This window comes from Panulirus ornatus, chromosome 4 (assembly GCF_036320965.1).
Source record: "Panulirus ornatus isolate Po-2019 chromosome 4, ASM3632096v1, whole genome shotgun sequence".
Lineage (NCBI taxonomy): Eukaryota > Metazoa > Arthropoda > Malacostraca > Decapoda > Palinuridae > Panulirus > Panulirus ornatus.
In genome coordinates, this window is record NC_092227.1 from 73,914,012 (window position 1) to 73,925,011 (window position 11,000).

At 43.8% G+C, this 11,000-nt stretch overlaps 1 protein-coding gene across 1 annotated transcript in view; it reads left to right on the top strand.

The window, feature by feature from the left end:
• Positions 1-11,000, top strand: part of Caf1-105 (chromatin assembly factor 1, p105 subunit) — a 305,893-nt gene that overhangs the window by 207,923 nt on the left and 86,970 nt on the right. The gene's annotated exons all lie outside the window — the stretch shown is intronic.

An 11,000-nucleotide genomic window follows, 5' to 3' on the forward strand; every position in this document is an offset into this window, starting at 1 on the left:
TCTTGTTGATGTATTATGTTCTGTACTAAGTGTTACTGTACTAAGTACTGTACTAAGGACAGTGCTACCATATTACTATCTTGTACACTGTGCCACCGCCATAATGTACTATGTACTGTACCTCGTCTTACTGTACAATACACTGTAGCGCATCTTACTGTTTTTTTTCTACTGTAGCACAGTCTTACTGTACCATCTACTGTAGCCCCTCTTACTTTACTATGTATATTGCTAAGTTTTACTTTGGTACATATTACAGTACTGTATACTGTGAGCCGTCATACGGTAGGGTGTACTGAGGTATTTCATTGTACTACAAACTGTAACACGTCTTACTGTGCTATGTACTGTAGCACCGTCTTACTGTACTGTGTACTGTAACACCGTCTTACTGTACTGTGTACTGTAACACCGTTTAATTGTACTGTGTACTGTACCACTGTCTTACTGTAATGTGTTCTGTAACACCGTCTTACTGTACTGTGTACTGCTGCACCGTCTTTCTGTACTGTGTACTGTAGCACCATCTTATTGTACTGTGTACTGTAACCCGTTTACTGTACTGTGTACTGTAGTACCGTCCTCCAGTACTGTGTACTGTAGCACCGTTTACTGTACTGTGTACTGTAATACCGTCTTACTGTACTGTGTACTGTAACCCGTTTACTGTACTGTGTACTGTAGCACCATCTTACTGTACTGTGTACTGTAGCACCGTTTACTGTACTGTGTACTGTAGCACCGTTTACTGTACTGTGTACTGTAGCACATTCTTATTGTACTGTGTACTGTAGCACCGTCTTACTGTACTGTGTACTGTAGCACCATCTTACTGTACTGTGTACTGTAGCACCATCTTATTGTACTGTGTACTGTAGCACCGTCTTACTGTACTGTGTACTGTAGCACCATCTTATTGTACTGTGTACTGTAGTACCGTCCTCCTGTACTGTGTACTGTAGCACCGTTTACTGTACTGTGTACTGTAATACCATCTTACTGTACTGTGTACTGTAGCACCATCTTACTGTACTGTGTACTGTAGCACCGTTTACTGTACTGTGTACTGTAGCACCGTCTTACTGTACTGTGTACTGTAACCCGTTTACTGTACTGTGTACTGTAGCACCATCTTACTGTACTGTGTACTGTAGCACCGTTTACTGTACTGTGTACTGTAGCACCATCTTACTGTACTGTGTACTGTAGCACCGTTTACTGTACTGTGTACTGTAGTACCGTCTTACTGTACTGTGTACTGTAGCACCATCTTATTGTACTGTGTACTGTAACCCGTTTACTGTACTGTGTACTGTAGCACCATCTTACTGTACTGTGTACTGTAGCACCATCTTACTGTACTGTGTACTGTAGCACCGTTTACTGTACTGTGTACTGTAGCCCCGTCTTACTGTACTGTGTACTGTAGCACGGTCTTACTGTACTGTGTACTGTAGTGCCGTCTTACTGTACTGTGTACTGTAGCACCGTCTTACTGTACTGTGTACTGTAGCACCGTCTTACTGTACTGTGTACTGTAGCACCGTCTTACTGTACTGTGTAATGTAGCCGTATTAACCTTCATCATTCCTTTGATCATTAAACTCTGAGACCAACGTATCCGGTAGCGCTTCACATTGAGGTGTTCTCGTATTTCGCCAAATACCACAAAATCCCGGTGTACACTGATGCCTTGTACCGTCCTTGTGGTACACTCTTGGTCCTAGCCATGTGCACGACCCCAGTATAATGGTCAAGGTCAGGCACGGCCACGTACGTTGTGGACTCCGTATGTCATCCCTTCCTCAAACCACTGCCAGTGTTCTGTATATCTCGTGAATGAAGACTCCTTTTTGTTTATGATAATTGTCATAATGTGTGTTATATCACCCGTAAAGTAAACAGTAAACTAAGTGTTATATCACCCGTAAGCAAACAGTAAACTAAGTGTTATATAACCCGTAAATAGTAAGTTAAAGTTCTGTTTTACTGTGATCTGTTGCGGTAGACCGTTACAACGGTGGGTGTGACAATCGTAAACAGGCATGTAACACTAGGCTAGACTTGGTCTGTTATGGTGGCGTTGTACGTTGCGAAACACGTCACGGGCGAGTGTTCATCCTCGTCTCGTTACTGCACGTAATACATAACTATGGTCATTATGACCAGCCCATCGTGACTGTGATGTATGTACCACACTGACCACAGGTCATGAAGGAAGACGTGACTGTAGCACACGCAGGGAGCTGCTGGGTCATCATGCTGTCTGTAGGAGACTGGCTGGTCTCACACTATGTGGTCAGTGGGTTTCCCCTCCTTAGTGGTTGACCGGTTTCATCCCCCCCAACCCCACACCCTCCCTTTGTGGTTGGTTGAAGACCTGCCGCTGTAGTCACCCATTCCCCGTACCCCCTTTTCCCCGTCGTCAGTGCAAGACCCCCTCACCCCAAGCCTGACCCTCCCCCTAAACCACCCTCGTCTATCCATATCCTTGGTACCATACATTGTTATCGCTATTGAAGGGTGACAGTGTCGTGCATGTATGAGAGAAAGAGAGAGAGAGAGAGAGAGAGAGAGAGAGAGAGAGAGAGAGAGAGAGAGAGAGAGAGAGAGAGAGAGAGAGATTCGTGTAAATTTCCAGGTAACAGCCCCCCCCCCCCCCATACGTCACGGCCGGATTCACACTCCCACTGTCGAGCAGATGACTGAAGTCGAGTGTCAGTTGAGGACGAGTTTACCCATATTACCGATGCCATGTACGCTGGCAGCCGGACCCTCCACGATGGTGGTGCATCCCACACTGAGACGGTGACATGAAACAGAGAGGAATGCAGTAAGCAGCAGACCATAGCATGTTGTTGACGTGGTTTGTCATGAGAGAGAGAACAGAACTAGAGAAGTATCCCCTTCAGTGTGTCTGATGGGGTTATGGGGGTAGCCACTCAGCAAAGGGATCGATGAGAGAAATCAATCAGAAAACGGAGAATTATAATGTTTACATAAATACCATATTTCCCAGGGTGTCTTGATGCCAGATCAGTTCTATGAGGAAGAAGAGGAATATCAAGATATGATATTTCGACGCCCGGCAACTATTCCTGTATAGTCTTTTTTCTCTCTCTCTCTCCGACCGAGGAACATGTGAAAGCTGTCGGGTCCTTATACAGGGGGCCACAGTAGACCACGCCGTCAACAGCCACATAGCACATTGTTTTCTTCGTTATAACGTTTATCCGTCTTGGGTTGTCTTAAATGTTCCCCCTGAACACAGTTTTTTTTATTTATTCTTTATCGTCGTCTCTATTTTCGTATGGCCAGCTATGAATAATGGCCGCCAGGAACCATTTACAGGTAGTAAATTATCCGGGAGGCACTGTACCAAATATATTAACTTTCATGGAAACAGCAACAGGAAAACACAAGTGCAGCGTAAGGGGGCGGAGCGGAAAAATGAAGAGCCACGATTGGTTGACATTTTTCTCTTGGGTGGAGTTTAGTCAATAGGAAGTTATGATTGGCTCGTATTTTTCTGTCGGGCGGAGTTTTTAAAGAAGATAATTCTCATTGGCTTAGAGAGTACATAGACACGACCAACATGAAGTTGATCGATAAACAGGGAAGACAAACAATTTTTCTTCCCTCTCTCTCTCTCTCTCTCTCTCTCTCTCTCTCTCTCTCTCTCCTCGTATCTACTGTGATCCCTGGGTAGGAGGAGAGGCCAGAGATACACAGTAGCACCACAGCCCACACACACACACACACACTCACACACACACACACACACACACACCCATTATACAAACTAATTATTGGTTGATATTGCTAGTTACGCGTGTCATAAATTGGCGGATAAAGTTTCCATCAAAATAACAGTCGTATTTATTGTTCCGGTTACTATAATAAAGCCAGAGGAATCGTGTCCTGCGTAGCCTGTGTGAAATACGTCTTAATTCTAATAATGTGAATGAAAGGAGCCGAGACTTTCCTATAGTCATGCCGCTTTATAGATCCCGAGTCGTATATTTAGTTATATTCCATCCCACTTTTAACTAAGGTATTCAAGAATTTTTGTTGCTTCATCTATAAGTGCAGAGTCTACCTGAAGTTGCTTCATCACTCAGTGTAGGGTCGACCTGAAGTTGCTTCATCTCTGAGTGCAGGGTCTACCTGAAGTTGCTTCATCACTCAGTGTAGGGTCGACCTGAAGTTGCTTCATCTCTGAGTGCAGGGTCTACCTGAAGTTGCTTCATCTCTGAGTGCAGGGTCTACCTGAAGTTGCTTCATCTCTGAGTGCAGGGTCTACCTGAAGTTGCTTCATCTCTGAGTGCAGAGTCTACCTGAAGTTGCTTCATCTCTGAGTGCAGGGTCTACCTGAAGTTGCTTCATCTCTGAGTGCAGGGTCTACCTGAAGTTGCCTCATCTCTGAGTGCAGGGTCTACCTGAAGTTGCTTCATCTCTGAGTGCAGGGTCTACCTGAAGTTGCTTCATCTCTGAGTGCAGGGTCTACCTGAAGTTGCTTCATCTCTGAGTGCAGGGTCTACCTGAAGTTGCCTCATCTCTGAGTGCAGAGTCTACCTGAAGTTGCTTCATCTCTGAGTGCAGGGTCTACCTGAAGTTGCTTCATCTCTGAGTGCAGGGTCTACCTGAAGTTGCTTCATCTCTGAGTGCAGGGTCTACCTGAAGTTGCTTCATCTCTGAGTGCAGGGTCTACCTGAAGTTGCCTCATCTCTGAGTGCAGGGTCTACCTGAAGTTGCTTCATCTCTGAGTGCAGGGTCTACCTGAAGTTGCTTCATCTCTGAGTGCAGGGTCTACCTGAAGTTCTTCATCTCTTGAGTGTAGGGTCAACCTGAAGTTGCTTCATTTCTGAGTGCAGGGTCTACCTGAAGTTGCCTCATCTCTGAGTGCAGGGTCTACCTGAAGTTGCTTCATCCTTACTGGTCCTGGTAGATGATTGGTCTAAAGCCTAGATAACCAACTCAACGATGGAATAAAATTGATTGCGACGTATAAGGTGTGGTGGGCCAATGTATGGGGGTATGGTCAGCCAACACATGGGATGTGGTGGGCCAACGTATGAGGGTGTGGTGGGCCACTGTATGGGGTGAGGTGGGCCAATGTATGGGGTATGGTCAGCCAACATATGGGATGTGGTGGGCCAACGTATGAGGGTGTGGTGGGCCACCGTATGGGGTGAGGTGGGCCAATGTATGGGGGTATGGTCAGCCAACACATGGGACCAGAAGTGGTGGGCCAACGTATAGGGGTGTGGTGGGCCAATGTATCATCCCAGTAAGTGATGTACGTGTATTCTGACACCCATGTTATGTATCATCCTAGTAAGTGATGTATTGTGATTCATACGTTATGTATCATCCTGGTAAGTGATGTAGGTGTATTGTGACACATCCATGTTATATAACATCCTAGTGATATATTATGACATCCATGTTAAGTATCATCCCAGTAAGTGATGTAGGTGTATTGACACATCCATGTTACGTATCATCCCAGTAAGTGATGTAGGTGTATTGACACATCCATGTTATGTATCATCCCAGTAAGTGATGTAGGTGTATTGTGACTCATCCATGTTATGTATCATCCCAGTAAGTGATGTAGGTGTATTGTGACACATCCATGTTATGTATCATCCCAGTAAGTGATGTAGGTGTATTGACACATCCATGTTATGTATCATCCCAGTAAGTGATGTAGGTGTATTGTGACACATCCATGTTATGTATCATCCTAGTAGGTGGGATGTACGTCTTGTGACACATCCATTTTACGTATCATCCTAGTAGGTGGGATGTACATCTTCGTCTTGTGATACGTCCATGTTATGTATCATCCTTGTAGGTGGGATGTATGTCTACGTCTTGTGACATTCATGATATGTACCATCCTTGTAGGTGGGATGTATGTGTCTTGTGACACATTCATGTTATGTATCATCCTCGTAAGTGGGATGTACGTCCGTCTTGTGACACATCCATGTTGCGCGTCATTCCATTAACAATCATCACTTCAGTTTTAGTAAACATTAGGAAGAGATTGTGAGGAATAAATCGGGGGAGGGAGACAGGGAAGGGAAGGAGAGAGAGAGGGGGGGGGAGGAAAGGAGAGAGGAGGAGAGAAAATCAACATAATTGTGGAGAGAGGCTCGGGTAGAAAGTAAAAGAATAGACAAAAAAAAAAAAAGCAGAAAATTTTCTAAAGTGCGTGGGAGAGAGGTAGCCGGGTTCAGACGAGTGTGGTATAAACATTGTAAAAGTGTTAGAGACAGAATCGTGTGCTGTGAGGATTGTCATGGTATCAGGAAGAAATAATATGTCACATATTTGATTCATTACGGAGGGAAAGAGAAATTCAGAATAATGGGAAAATCAAACATTAATCTGGGAGACGTGACATGATGACACGTAAAGGGAAGGAAATGTGGCGAGAGGGAAGCTAGTGCAGCGAAGAGATGAGTATGTTGGTAAAGTGACGAGAATAGACTAGGAGAAACAGTGATATAGGGGGGTTGACCACGTGAGTCATGGCTGAAGTTCCACATCAGTAAGGGTCACAAGACTGGTGATTTGATTGATTTATTTGTGCCGGTGTCCCCCGCAAATCTATTGTGCACCCCATGCTCATCCTGTGAGCAGTAGTGCAAAAGGATTACAAGTGTCAGAGTGGATGGCTAAAGACCCTAAGCCTCACTCACAGTTCTCCGGCGTCGGTGGTGGGTGGGTGTACTTCTGGGCCAAGGTGTTTCTGGCTGACACCATCTATGTAATTCCTATTGATTACCTTTTTTGTACATTACGGGAAGAGAGTGTTACGCTCGTGAGGCCCCATCTCTTGTCATGTCTGTACCATCACGAAGTTTTAAAAATCTGTGTCAACTGCCGACATTTACAGTCTCTTCGTTGACAGTTTGCAACCATGCGCCAGCCTCACACTAAACCATACAGTGTTGCTTGTCTTACGTCCTCCCGAGTCACCCACCAGACTTCCTTAGCTCCTGGTCACTGCCTCTGGTAGTTCTGTGACTTTTTCAAAGTCATGCAGTTGATTTACAAACTTAAAAGCTGTTTTCAGGTCACCCCTCTCTCTTCTCTCCTCCATAGTGGACAACAATGTAGCTCTTTCTCTCTCTCTCTCTCTCTCTCTAGATTAAGGTATGATCGCTCGTCTATGGTCCGTCTGTCATATGTGATGCTTCTCTCAGCACGATCACCAGACTTGAGAGGTACGCCGTAATCCAACGTCAGTCTGGTTCATGATGTGAGTACATGTACACACACTTCCTTACTCGTGTACTTGGATGTGATTATAATATTCGCCAGCATATAGTTAACTTCTTTAGTAGTTCTCCTGATGTTGGACCTTTGGCGACTGCTTAAGTACAGCATCGACCCCACAATCTCTCTTAGGCATCTGTTGCTTATTTTCCTTACTAGGCTCATCGTTTGCAGTTCCATTCTCATTGCCTTGCTCTTATTTGAATCGAATCCCATCATCCATTCATCAGACCAACTTTGGAGTTTGTCCAGGTCCAGCTGTGAGCTGATGGGATCGCTTTAATTCCTCACGTGTCTCATAACCTCGGCATCATCTGCAAGCATACACCCAGGATAGCAGTGGAGCCAAGACTGAACCCTGAGCCTATATCGAGAACGTGCCTCTTACCTGCGTTCTTTGTTCCCTTCCACTGAGGAATCTTTAGTCCAGTGGAGTTTGCCTTTTACTCCTTCCTGCCTGCAGCTCCAGCTCCTTAAATCAACCTGTGATGAGGTATATCGTCAGGAGCATCCTGATAGGCTGGGCACAGTGTTCACACTGTTAGTCAAGTCTTAAAAGTTTGTGACACACAGCTTCCCTGATACCGTGTTGTCGTCTGTTTAAGTAGTTTCTGCTCTGCAAGTAGCCATTCATTTTTCAGATTATCTTTTCCAGTGGTTTACTAACCACATTCATCAAGGAACTGGAGTGTAGTTCAGCATGTAGGCATTTGCCCTTTTCCACTTCTTTTAAACTACCCTCTCCTGTTGTGTTCTCTTGAATTGTATTTCTATACGTGTAGCAAGTGCCTCCAAGCATTCCTTCATGACTTACAAGGAGACTTCATCAGGTCCATGGGCCTTATATGGATCAGATTTTCTTAATAGGCTGATCTGATGTTTCTGTTAATGCTTATCCTTTCCATCTTAATAGCACAAGAGTAATGCTGGATTATGCTCGCCTTTGAATAATGAAATACTCACTTTTCTTCGTCCTCTTTAATTTTTCCATACGCGTCCTCTAATATGAGTAACTGTTCATTAACCAACAGTTTGGTCCTAATGAACATATGGAAAATCTATCAGTGTCTTTCCTGCTCCTCCCTCCTGACCTTACAGCACTCGTGTATTTTTCTGATGCAGTCTGGCTACAATGACTCTTCCATAGTACTACATCCTTGAGCTCTCTCATCTTTAGAAACTTCTTCTCTCCTCTTATAATGTTCCATGATGCCCATGTAAATTTCACGGGACTTTCTGTAGCATCGGTCTGTACACACAATCAACACTCTCACAGATTAACTGTACATAGTAGCTCCCTCGATTGTATTCCCTTTTAATGTCGTGCTTCTTCTGTTATTTCATAATCACTTCTCACAATTCCTCCATATGTGATGTGTTCTATTTCTAGGATGGTTTTATGTGAAGACCAGGTCAAGCAGTGTTTTTGTGTGTTGTCTCCCTAGATCTTGTATGTGCCATGACACTTTCTAATACAGGAAGTCCTCATATGCACAGTGGAGTAACGTGCATCATCACATATGACTGTCTCCATCTGTAATGTATCATTATTATGGTAATGTCTCCCCTCCTGCCTCACCATCTTGACTGTTCCTTTAGGGTCATCATCGTACATCTGCTCTGGGTTGACGTAGTTCCTTCAGGGATTGTAGGGTAGGTCATCATCATACATCTGCTCTGGGTTGACGTAGTTCCTTCAGGGATTGTAGGGTAAAACCACCACTTTACACTCGCTTTCCTCCATAATTTTGCCCATCGTATATACTGTTTGAAGGTGCCATCTGTTAATACTTTACGGAATTTAATTTCAGCCTTCATTTAGATGACCAACCTCCCTACTCCTTTATCTTCTCTGCCCCTCCTTGTTATTTGGGTGTATTAGGTTACACTCTAACAACCCAGTGAGTTTAAGCCTCCATAACTCCAACGATATCGGGGTTGCCGTCTCTGACATGATCTTTAATGTATAATTCCTAACCATTTACAATTGGTCTGTCTCCGCCATACCTTCAGTCCGTTACACGATATTAGTAGTAGTGTCGTCCCTCCTGTGGTGTTCTTCCCCAAGGCCTGATCCTATCCCCCATGTTTGTTTGCTTCCATAAGGCAAGATCCACTGATGATACTCTTTCCTATTTTACTTATGTCTGGTCATCATCCCTGAAAGATTTTGAGGAGTCATGTGTAGTTGCCATTAACATATCCAAGGCTTTTGATAGGGTGTGACATCAGGGCTTCATCTCTAAGCTCCCCTTTTGGCTTCCCTCCCTCATTTTGCTCTTTCATATCTAGCTTCCTCTCCAGCCAATCTATCTTTATCATTGTTGATATATCAGCCTTCCCTTTTCTCCATCAACAGCAGTGTCCCTCGATGTTCAGTCCTTTCCCCTCCTTTTTCTCCTTCCTTCAATGATTTTCCCTTCCTCCACTGATAATCCCGCGTCTGCATAAGCTGACACCTCAACACTGCATTCATCCACATCCTTCAATTCTCCTTCCTCTTCTCTCACTCAAGCTGCATCTATTCTTGACACAGCTTCCTCAATAAACTTAGAAAGGATATTTCTTGGCGTAGACAAAATCTTGTTTAATGCCTTCAAGAGTTTCTATACCCATATCTCTATTGAAAACTCCACACAACTCTCATCACTCCTTAGACAGTTCTGTAATTCCACCTCAACTCGATAAACATATTTGGTATTCCTGTAACATCCACTCTTTCTTGGAGACACCACATTACAGGAATAGCCAAGTCTACCTCTAAGAAAGTGGGTGTCCTCTTTAGATGTCGAAACGTCTTCTCTTGTGAACAGTTGCTCTGTTTATACAAGGGATTGATCTATCCTTGTATGGAGTACTCTTCTCATATTTGGAGTGGTTTTAGCTCTCTAAGCTTCCTTGACAAGAGTTGTCGAAAACAGTCCAACTTATAAATTGTCCCAGGATAACTTCAAAACTTGACCCCCTTGCCTTATTTTACCGCAGTGTTGGTTCACTTTCCCTCTTCTATAAGTATTACTTTGGTTTTTACTCCCAAGAGCTGGCTGCTTGTATGCCCACACCACTAGCTAGACCATGAAATACTCAGCAAGCTGAGGCATCACATAATTACTGTGGCCATCAGCAACTCAAGGGTGGGCCATTTTGAATAACTGCTTCTTTCCCTAGACGTCAAAGCTTTGGAAGTCTACTTTCTCATGTCTTTCCCAGTAACTATGACCTGGCACATTTCACAGGACAGGTTTTTCACTTTCTCAAAAAATTCATTTCATTTTCCATTTCATAATTCTCTATATTTCAAATAGGACCTGGCCTTGATGTGAACTTTTGTTCGTGGCTGGAGCTTTCAAAAAAAAAAATGAACCTGAATAATTTTTGTCCATTCCATCTGGAGATTTGAATTTGTGGGGCCCAGATAACTACAAATATAGTTGAGTTAATGAAGAAAAACGGAAATGTCTTTTTATGAGCAACATATGAACAGAGAAAGGACTCTCTCCCTCCTTTTTGAACCAAGGGTAAAAAGGTCCTAAGATAAAAGTTCTTGCTGACTTACTGCCTTAATTTGGGATTTCATGTAATTCTCTTAATTTCCCAGTTTCTTTTTTTTTTCCCCCTTTTTTGTCCTAAGTAGACTTAACCTGACAGAGAAAGGCATCATTGCCACCATAACACTTTATCGAAGAAAACTCCATACTCCAGCAGTC